The 10701-nt window shown below is 40.1% G+C and overlaps 1 pseudogene; it reads left to right on the forward strand.

Annotated features, from left to right (window-relative positions):
* The first annotated feature begins 5673 nt into the window (after positions 1 to 5673).
* On the forward strand, positions 5674 to 10437 carry LOC149525264 (E3 SUMO-protein ligase KIAA1586-like; annotated as a pseudogene).
* Positions 10438 to 10701: the final 264 nt, after the last annotated feature.

Raw genomic sequence — 10701 nt, forward strand, 5'->3', positions numbered from 1 at the left:
TCTTGTATAAATACTTACAAAGAAGAAAATCTTTCTGATAGCGCTTTACCACTTGAAAAGTGGGAAATAATATGTTGTACAGAGAAGGGTGATTTGCATAGCACTATTTAAAATTAAGTAGCTCACAACTGTGAGCAGAGTACTAGTATGACAGCCCTGTTTTGAAAACTCATTTTGAGTCTGATTTTTTTTTTTCAAATGGGTCAGATTTTTAATTTAGGAAATATTTAAATACTTTGTAAGGAGGGAGTTTTAGACAATTGAATCAAGTTGTGGCAAACATTCCTTGCTTTTTTTTCTCTTTCTCTTGTTTATCTCTTATTGGGAAACAGTTAATATACTACATATATGTTTTTGGGTGAAAATATATATACAGGTATCAAAAATTGAACTATGGGTGACCTTTGCTCCCATTAGGACAATTGTAAGTTTTCATTTTTGCCTGTTTTTCATAGTTTGAAGTGCAAAGGTTTGGCCAAATAATTACATTTTCAGTTTAAACTGAAATCAGTATTTGCATTCATATCTTTTTAGTCTGTAATATGTATGCACCCAGATTGTTTCATTCCAGAAGAGCCTACTTAATAGCTTAAGTGAAATTGCTTATTAGATAGCTTTTCAGTTTCTAACAACTGTTAGGACTGCTTATTGATAAATAGGAGCCCTTATGAGAAATATATTGAGCCAAGCAGATTAGAATACCTACAATTATAAATTGTGAGTGTATTAAACTGTGAGACCCAACAAAATAACAATAAAAACTGTATTTGCTATCTTTTTCCCATTTAATTGTTTACAGTTTTTTGTTTTGTGTACTGATACAAAATTTGGGCTGTACTTAATTATCCACTCTTAAATAATGTGTAGCTATTTTGATATGAATTATTGTAAATGTTGTGTAACTTGACTCTCAATTCTTGATGCAGTTCTTTCTAGGGAATGTTAAATTTAGATTAGTTAGCTAATCGAATAGTCGATGGGATTTCCATCAACTATTCAATTAGTCTATAAGAGTGCCTCTGCCTTTGAATTGTAGCAAGAGCACTGCTGGCCCTGCACTCCCTGCAGTGCCTCAGCTTTTGAAATGTACAAGAGCCTAATTGCAACACAAGCAGCGTGAGTGGAGACTGCTTCAGTCCCTGCTTGCACCGTTTCCTGCTGTGCCTCTACCTCCCCTGTGTCATCGTCCCCTCTCCCCCCTGCAGAGACGGAGCTGAGGAGAACCAGCTTTTAAGCTGGCTCCCTCCTCCACTGGCTTCTGCTTCCCCTCTCCCCCTTGCTGCCTCCCTCTCTGGTAGAGGCAGCAAGGGGGAGAAGCGACTTGTCGCATCACTATCCGATAGGTATAAGCTTATTGAATAGTTAACTAGTCGCTTACATCTCTAGTTGCTTCAGCAGTTCACCCTGCAAGGAATGGCTGGCATTTATAACTTTTTCTCTTGTTCTGTTCTAGTTTCTACCTAAATCAGGTGCAAGAAGTTACCTACTTTTAGCCTGCTTGGTTCCTGCAGGTCTGAACAGGTACACCACAGTGTACGGGGCAGAGAAAATATAGGGTCCTCTGTGATTTATGAAGTTGGGCTACAGCTGTGAGTCTGAACAAATGGCTAACACGATGGGGGGGATGTATGTGAAGAATTAGGGTGTAGAGAGATCTGGGTGTCTGTTCTTTTAATAGATATGGAATCATAGATGTTAGAGATAGGCAAGATGTATGAGATCATCTAGTCTGTTCCTAGCCCTAGTAACACAACTTTGTTCCTATGCTGAAACACATAACATCCTGTAAATTTCCATATATCCCATAAAGAGAAAATTGTACCCATTTCCAGCCTGAGTTTTTTGTTTTATCTAATAGGGATTTGGATACCTCCTTAAATACATTCTTGCCAATTTGTTCCCTGGCCAGTATGCTGCCTTGAAAGCCAGATCTTCTCTATAGCTGGATTTAAAATGTTTTGTTTATACAGAAAATAGGAATGTAAGGTGGATACTGAGCAGTCATGAATGGCACCTAAAGTCATAGGGTTTGTGTCCCAGTGGAGTTTAGCTAATCTGTCTCAGTTGTTTCCATTGGCTCTCACATAGCCTGCAGGTTTGCAGGACCGTTTACCAGTGAAAGAGCCTTACACAGTAATATTCTTAATCTAGTAACAATCACCAAGCAGAATACACATGTTAAACATGCAATGACATGTTCACCAGTCCAGATCAGGCAGGCTGACTTCCCCTGTTGGTCAGGCAAGGTAGTTTCATCTGGTTTCTGGTTGCTACATGTCATGGCCATGCATGCATAGGATTCTGGCAGCTCTGTTCTCAAGCCAGTCTTTCTTGTACCTCAGTTTATATAGTAAAGCTCGAATCCTGCTTATCTATATCTTAAACAATCATTTTACTAAGATATTACAAAGTAATGATTTGCTCAGTCCTAACGTACTGTGAATTTTTATCCAATCACACACTACCATCTTACAAGATTTAAGTCTTGCAAAACTATTTGTTGTATAACTAATCGAAAAATCAGATACCATAAAGGCAAAACAATAGAGAAGTAGAGAGTTGGTTAGTGATAGAATCTAGATAGAACATGAGGAATCTGACTTTCTGCTTCTTAGCTCTTGACTGTTACTCACATCTGGCTGCAGAAAAAGGCCTCACTCTTCAAACTGTATGGTGCAATATATGTATTTCACACTCCGGAAGAGCTAAAGGCTCATTCCACAAGCTTTCTAATTCTTTACTTATTTGTATGTCTATTTTAAAAGCAAATGTACCTGGAATTTTTATCATATAAGAAATGTTCAGTAGTTTGAGGGCAAACAAGAAGTCTACCTAAGGATGCTGAACTGGATCTTCCTGTAGACTTCCTACTGCTTGTCCAACTCAAAGAGTAACTTGTCCTATATGAATTGTATATGAACACCAAACTTTCAAAATCACTAAGCCTATTTTGTGCTCTCATGACCAGTATAAGATACACCAACCCATCTCCCTTTGTAGGTTCTTCTAGTAATTGCTCATGTGCATTCCAGTAGGCGTGCATGTGCTAAATGCATGATGGATTTTTCCCCTCATGGTACCTGTCAGGCCAGCTGTAGAGCCCCCTGGAATGGTGTCTGCATAGTATAGTAATAGGGTGCAGCTGGGAACTTCTTCAGTTCCTCCTTAATGCTAGTGATGGTTGTTGGAGTGTCTGTTCTCTTGTTCTGCAAGACCATCCTAGCTGTGGTGGGTTTTTTTCCCTTGCCTATTACTTGTTTGCAATTAATTGATAGCTATTGGTCTCTCCCACATCACCTTTTGTTCATTTTTTGTTTCTTGTTAAGAGTTCCTTCCCTGCAGGGCATGCAGCAGGGGTTTAAGAACAGTATCACTTGTGGCAAGCCTGTGCCCAGAGGGGATGTGCATAGGGTTTGCCTCAAGTGCTTAAGTCAGGCCTGGGCAAAATATGTCCTGCAGACTAGATCAGGCCCGTGGAAGCAGTGGGGAACCCTAGGTAGGCTTCTCTGCTTGCCCTGCACACCTCTCAGAAACATGGCTGTTAGGCCCTGTTTCGGTTTCAAAACTAGAGAGGATGGGGGGAAGCTTCAGGAGCTGCTCTCACCCCCAGCACAATCCCAGAAACTGGCCAGTGGGTGCTGCCTCATTGAATAACAAGCAGCCAAGAAGAACCACACTTCGTGTCTAGGAAGGAGTACGGCAGAAAGGGATCTAGGGGTTATAGTGGACCACAAGCTGAATATGAGTCAGCAGTGTGATGCTGTTGCAAAAAAAAAAAAAGCAAACATGATTCTGGGATGTATTAACAGGTGTGTTGTGAGCAAGACATGAGAAGTCTTTCTTCCACTCTACTCTGCGCTCGTTAGGCCTCAGTTGGGCTGTGTCTACATTGGCATGATTTTGCGCAAAAACTTGCTGCCTGTCTACACTGGCGAGGGGTTCTTGCGCAAGAACACTGATGTTCTAATGTGAAATCAGGGCTTCTTGCTCAAGAACTATGATGCTCCTGCTCAGGAATAAGCCCTCTTGCGCAACTGTTCTTGTGCAAGAGGCCAGTGTAGACGGGCTACATGAATTTCTTGCGCAAGAAAGTCTGATGGTTAAAATGGCCATCGGAGCTTTCTTGAGCAAGAGAGCATCTACACTGGCACGGATGCTCTTGCGCAAAAGCATATCTTTTGCACAAAGGCACATGCCAGTGTAGACGTGCTCTTGCGCAAATACTCTTAACACACAAACTCTTGCATTAAAGAGTATTTGCGTAAAATCTTGCCAATGTAGACGTAGCCCTGGAGTATTGGGTCCAGTTCTGGGTACTGCATTTCAAGAAAGATGTGGAGAAATTGGAAAGGGTCCAGAGAAGAGCAACAAGAATGATTAACAGTCTAGAGAATATGACCTATGAAGGAAGGCTGAAAAAATTGGATTTGTTTAGTTTAGAAAAGAGAAGACTGAGGGGGGACGGGATAGCAGTTTTCAGATATCTAAAAGGGTGTCATGAGGAGGAGGGAGAAAACTTGTTCATATTGGCCTCTGAGGATAGAACAAGAAGAAATGGGCTTAAACTGCAGCAAGGGAGGTTTAGGTTGGACATTAGGAAAAAGTTCCTAACTGTCAGGGTGGTCAAACACTGGAATAAATTGCCCAGGGAGGTTGTGGAATCTCCATCTCTGGAAATATTTAAGAATAGGTTAGATAAATGTCTATCAGGGATGGTCTAGACAGTATTTGGTCCTGCCTTGAGGGCAGGGGACTCAACTCGATGACCTCTTGAGGTCCTTTCCAGTCCTAGTATTCTATGATTCTCTCCTTGGCTCAGTTATTCACACAAGCACATGGCCGGCCAGGCAGGCAGGCTGGCTAGCTGGGAATTGTTTTAAGCTCTGCAAGCCTTTGCTCTGTAGGCAGGCAGGCTAGTTTGGCTGCTGGGTGGTAAGTGTCCTGACTAGAGCCTGCCTTTTGCACCCCAGCTTCTCCCTACCCCAGTCCTCTGCCCTCCTCTATCAACATACCCAAACCTTTTGTCCCCCTCTTGCACCCATACCTGATTCCAGATCTGGCACCCCAATCTCCTGGCCCAGATCACAATCCCCTCCTACCCTAAGTCACATCCCAAACTCTTGCACTTTAGTCTCCTGTCCTATGTCACAAATGCCTCCTTCACCCAAACTCTCTCCCAGACTCCATTCTCCCTTCTGCACCCAACCTCCATCCCAGACCCTGCATCTCCTCCATTTATATCATGGAAGAGTGCAACCCTTGAGCATTTCCCAAATTCTTGGACTGGTCCCCCCTCCCCCATCAAAAATTATTGCCCTCCTCTGGCTTAGGTGAAAGACACTTAGCTGAGTGAAGTACTTGCCGGAGTTTCAAGCCTTGGACTAAAAGTAAGATCTGTGCTTGAACCTTTGTCTGTGGAGTTGTCTCTTTGACCCCAGCTGCCAGACCTGTTGCCATCTTCAGTGCACAAGCCTCCATGTGCACCTGCTATAGTGCAGGACATGTTGGCACCTCATAAAGAAGGCCTGAAAAAGCACCAGCCCAGCTCCCGGGCCTGCAAGGCGAGCTCCTCTCCTCAACACCAAGCTGTCTCCTGGCTTCTGGAAGCACACTGTAGGGGAGCCACGTGCTGGGTAATGTACATGCAGTTCCTGGCATACGCTGTTGCCAGCGGCCCCTGAGGGGGGGAAAAAAACAAGTATGTAGGGGGGGGCGGGGGTTCTCACTGCTGCTGGTTTCCCTGAAGTAATGCTCCATACAGATGACCCACAGCTCTTTTGCAGTAGGTAACCTGGCCCCAGGATCCTCCCCATACCAACTCACCCCCACCTATAGCCATGATCTGCAGCTCCCCTCACTACTAGCCACCTGCCTTAAATCTCCCCATACCTCCCTCTGTCCCCCTCCAGTGGGAATGAAACTGCATTAATATCAATCAGTGTTATTGCTTTAATTACATGTTTTACATTCACAATATTTTATATCATAAATCCTCTTTTGGTTTCAGTTTTTGCACCTCGTCAGGTGGAATGTTCCTGTTTGGTCTGATGTGACGTAGCAGTACTCTGTCTGGGCCTCACTCAAACAGGCAGTAAAAGTGAATCCCCTTGCTGGAATAAAGCAGTTCTATATTCCATGTATAAATGGATTGGGACCACCTCCTTCACCCTTGTTAGATTAGTCTGTTGTGTCAGGTGCACAATTTACAGTAAAAACTATGGGGGGGGGAAAAGCCTTCTAAGAATATACAGGTTCAACAGATCCTATCAGGTATGTTTAAACATAAGGAAATAGGGGCTTGTCAGTCAATAAGAAGGGCAACATATGAAATAAAGTCATTCACAAGGAAAAAATGCTGACACTTTTACATGTTTTTCATGTGAGCTGTCTCAAAGAATGGAGACAAATGAAGCTGTTGAATTGCTGCTGGGTAAGCAAATTGAGACTCAGCTGCACCATGGTGTGAGATCAAAAATGCAATTTGAGGAGTTCAAAAATAAAAGCTAGCTTTTTGCTTCAGGTGATAAACTTGGGTGCACAGTATGTTGTGACCTTTCCAATTTGAAGCTGCATTTTGCAAGAGGGGTTAACATCTCTCTAAACGGGGCCTCTTGTGAAATATCCTCATATGGAAAGAATAAAAAGACACAACAAAAATCTGTTTGTGTAAAAAAAAAAAAAAAAAAAAAAAAAGTAAACGAGATCTGCAATTCACATGGATGCTGAGAAAATTCAAGCCTGGCTTAAAAAAAAGAAACAATCTGACTGCTAAAAGTGAACAACTGGCATCTGAAAGTACTGCTTGTGTACTCCATACCGCATACTACATTGCCGAAACAAATCGACCACTCAGTGACCACGAGGGCCTCACTGAGCTACAACAAATCAACGGAATTGAAATGGGGCATTTATAGCATAGCAGAACAGTTTCTGTAGATATAATCATATATCCACGGAAATGAAAAAGAAAATTGTCCAAAGTATCAGCAAGAATAAGTAAAAAATTACTATACTTGTCAATGAATCAACTACTTCCACTGGAAACTTAATTATCATCATTTATTTGAAAGCCAGTATAGATGGAATTATGAGACCAGTTACGTTTTCTCTGGACTTGAGCTGCAAAGTGTAACAGCAAAAGCCACTAAATGGAACATTTTAAAATGCTGCATTCCGGGTTCACTAAAAAACTATTAATGGAAGGTTGATCTGTTTTTGTAGTAATGGCACTAATGTGATGTTAGGAATCAAAAGCTGGTGTTTGAAAACCTACTGAAAATTGACTTTTCTAATGTGATATTATGGCACTGCCTTAACCATAGATTGGAACTAGCTGCTGGTGAAGCTTTAGAAGTCAGTGGAGGTATCAATGACTTTAAGGCTTTTTTGGATGCATTATATTCATTGTATGGTCAATTGCCAAAAACTCTCATGAACTGAGAGTTCATGCCAGTGAATTACACATTATACTTAAAAAAAAAAAAAAAAAAATCTGGCAAAGTGTTTAAGGCTGGTGCCGTCACATGCAGCACAGTCAGTACAGTCTGGCAAACATAGCCTGCTTTGATAAAACACTTGGAGGAGGCCTCACAAGACCAGTAGAGAGTTGGAAGCAAACATGCTAAATTTCAAGGACTGCACTCAAGTTCCGTTCTGTAAATTTTATCAGAAACCTTTCTTTAATGTTGGATGTGCTGATTGAACTGAAGGACTTGTCTGAGGTGTTACAAGAACACAAAATGATCATTTCCAAAGTAGGCAAGACAACCTAATGAAAATCTACATCAAGAGAATCGAAAGACTAAAAACAGACCCAGGAGTTCACTTTGAATGAGCCCAGAAGATGGAACAATCTATGATGTTCAAAAACAGCAAACTAAACAACACTGGAAAAAGCCCTACAATCAATTTGTCTCAATTCGTTCAAGCAGTCACTAACAACATGCATGAGGACAAAATTATTCACTACTGCCTCAAACAAAGCTGATCAAAGAACACACAAAGGTAATTGAGCCTTGGGGTAGGAATGTTGCATTTTAGATGAGTTTGCAGATGATTACAAAAAAGATACTTAATTTAGAAAGTAATATGTCCAGGAAGGAGCTGCTGCATTTAAATGTAGGCTAAGTGCTGTATATTCATGTATACTGGTTCAAACTGGGCTCCCAGAGGAATAAACACTTTTTAGTTTTTCCCGCTGTGGTACAGGATTACTTTGCCATGGTTGTAGTTTCTAGCAACATTTATATTGTAGGCTATAATTTGGCGTGACTTGGGGGGTTTCCAAAGTCTCAGTAACTACACAGTTTTTGGGAGCAAGTGAGTCAATAAAGAGGTGCATCTTAGTTCAGATCACAGAGGTTTATGGTGGTGTCTAGAAATAAAAAAAATAGCTAACACATAAATATCTCTTCTCCATCCAAATGTTTAATTACTTCCACCCAAAAGGAAAGGGCAATTGGACCATTTTATAGCAGGTGGACTATATTTCCAACTGCATCTAGAAATATACTACAACACAATAGGATCCTGTATATTGTCTGACTGATAAAAAATTAGATTGCCCTGGTGTGACACACAGATGATGCACATAAAACAAATTCTTTTGCAAAATCTTTAAGCTTGAGCTATATTTATCAATAAATTATGGTGAAATCTCTGAAGCAAATACTATAGTGGAGTTTTTTTTAAGAACACCCGTTGGCCTGGGAAAAAAAGTTAAAATTGCTTGTGAGAAGAGGTGGGCGGGGACATTTGAAAAGTATAGAAATGGAGTAACTCAATATCAACTCTGCTCATATCAGTTTTCAGCTCTTTCTATCTTTTATATCTTTCGTGGAAAGGACATTATGATAAAGATTTAGGGAGACACCTACATTGTATTCCTAGACACCACCAAATCTACTTTGGTTTTGTGTTGTGTGATATGTTATTTTGATCCTTTGCCATCCTGCTTGCCAGTGTGTAAGTTACTTTAATTCTTGGGTCTTTAAGAATTTATTGCAGCAGATAACAGTAGCTATGTGCCTTTAACAAATCTGAATTCCCAAAGTCAGTAGTAACATCTGTGGTGTGAAATACTTCTGTGTAACAGTGCTAGTCAGATCCTAATATTGCTCTTATTCTAATAATGTACTATCAATTTACAATAAAGAGCATAAGTTAGCTTTTCCATACCCTGCCATGTTGCTGCATGATGGGAATGTACACAAGTTCATTGTCTCTAGTGATTAAATTGCAGTCTGCCTTAAAATGGTATTGCTTCCTCTTATTCTTGGTTTGCCTTTTCCTATAGAATAGTGAATGAAGATTATTAACACAGATCTTATCACAGGTGGTCCACCACTTTGTTTGCATAGAGTGAGAGATTTCTGTTCATTTGCCATTCAAATTAAGTAGAACACTTGTTCTTTTGCTTTCAAGCTATTAGCATGGGCTTGCAGACTATATTAAAGTATTGAATAGCATTAATAATGCATCTGTAATATGCCAAGGCATAATAAGGTGCTACATACATTTCAATCATGTTATATTTTATAAAGGTCATTCAAGGAAGTTCTCTTATTGTCCAGGACCTGGGAACAAGTGAAGCAGCCACATCCTGAAGAGGCCAGTGAAAGTTTTGCATAAAACTGTGCATCCTAGAAAATATTTTGCAGTATTTAATGGGTTTTATGGAGTGGTCCCACCAGTCTGGAAGCAAGCAATAACACAAAATTTTGATTTTGATTTTAGTACTGAATCTACATTAATTCAGCACTGTCAGGAAGCTGATAGAAAAGCATTCAACCAGCTTTTATATAGAAAAAATTCCCATAAACTTACTTCTAGGATTGATTGTATATAGTCGTTAGTAAACTTAATCTGTGCTTAGCCTATACATAGTCTCAGTAACTATTCTAGTAGAATTTCTGGTCCCACTAAGGAATGAAAGTTTTTTAGATTGAGACGTACTTGTATGACCTTCCGTTGTACCTGTGCATGAAACTCCAAGTGGTGGTATCCAGTATCGACATCACATTTAACACTTTATTTTACTCCCTACTTGAATTACACTTTAACATATTCATTTGTTGTGGATAAGTGTAGAAACTGAACTGCGTAAGATTGGTTAAACAGCTGATTTGATTCTGTACCAATCACAGATGTTACCCATTTTCTGTTCTACAATTTATTGGGAAGAAACAAAGGAAGCAAGTATGGCTCAAAAGCCAAAGGCTGCAAACACCTTGCACAAGCAAAGGAAAGGAGGATTTTCTTATGCGTCTATAAAAACAACCGCCTATGCCCCTGAAAATTAAAATATTTTAACATTCAGATGCAGATTTAGGTGAGGAACTTGTTTTTTTAAAACAAGCTTTATATCAAAATCTTTGAAATAGCGGTTTTGGTAATGGAGTTATATTTTTAACCACAAGAGGGAGTTAAAAATTTATCTTCAGCAGAGTGGAACTACTTGACTATAAAAGTTTCTAAGATTTTTTTCCCCAAGGTCAGAAGTGTTTTTCACCACTCCATCTTTCTTTACCTCTGCTCAGGAATAAATACGGAAAAAAAACCTCAGCAACAGCACAGAACATGTTAGCATAATTGATATGGAATCAGACCGTTTTTAACGGGCCACTGGATTCTTTTTTTAAATAGACTAAGAAATGGATGAGTTGTATCTCATGAAAGCATATACTGTTATAAATCTTCAAG

This window comes from Pelodiscus sinensis, chromosome 2 (genome assembly GCF_052426305.1).
Source record: "Pelodiscus sinensis isolate ZL-2025 chromosome 2, ASM5242630v1, whole genome shotgun sequence".
Classification (NCBI taxonomy): domain Eukaryota; kingdom Metazoa; phylum Chordata; order Testudines; family Trionychidae; genus Pelodiscus; species Pelodiscus sinensis.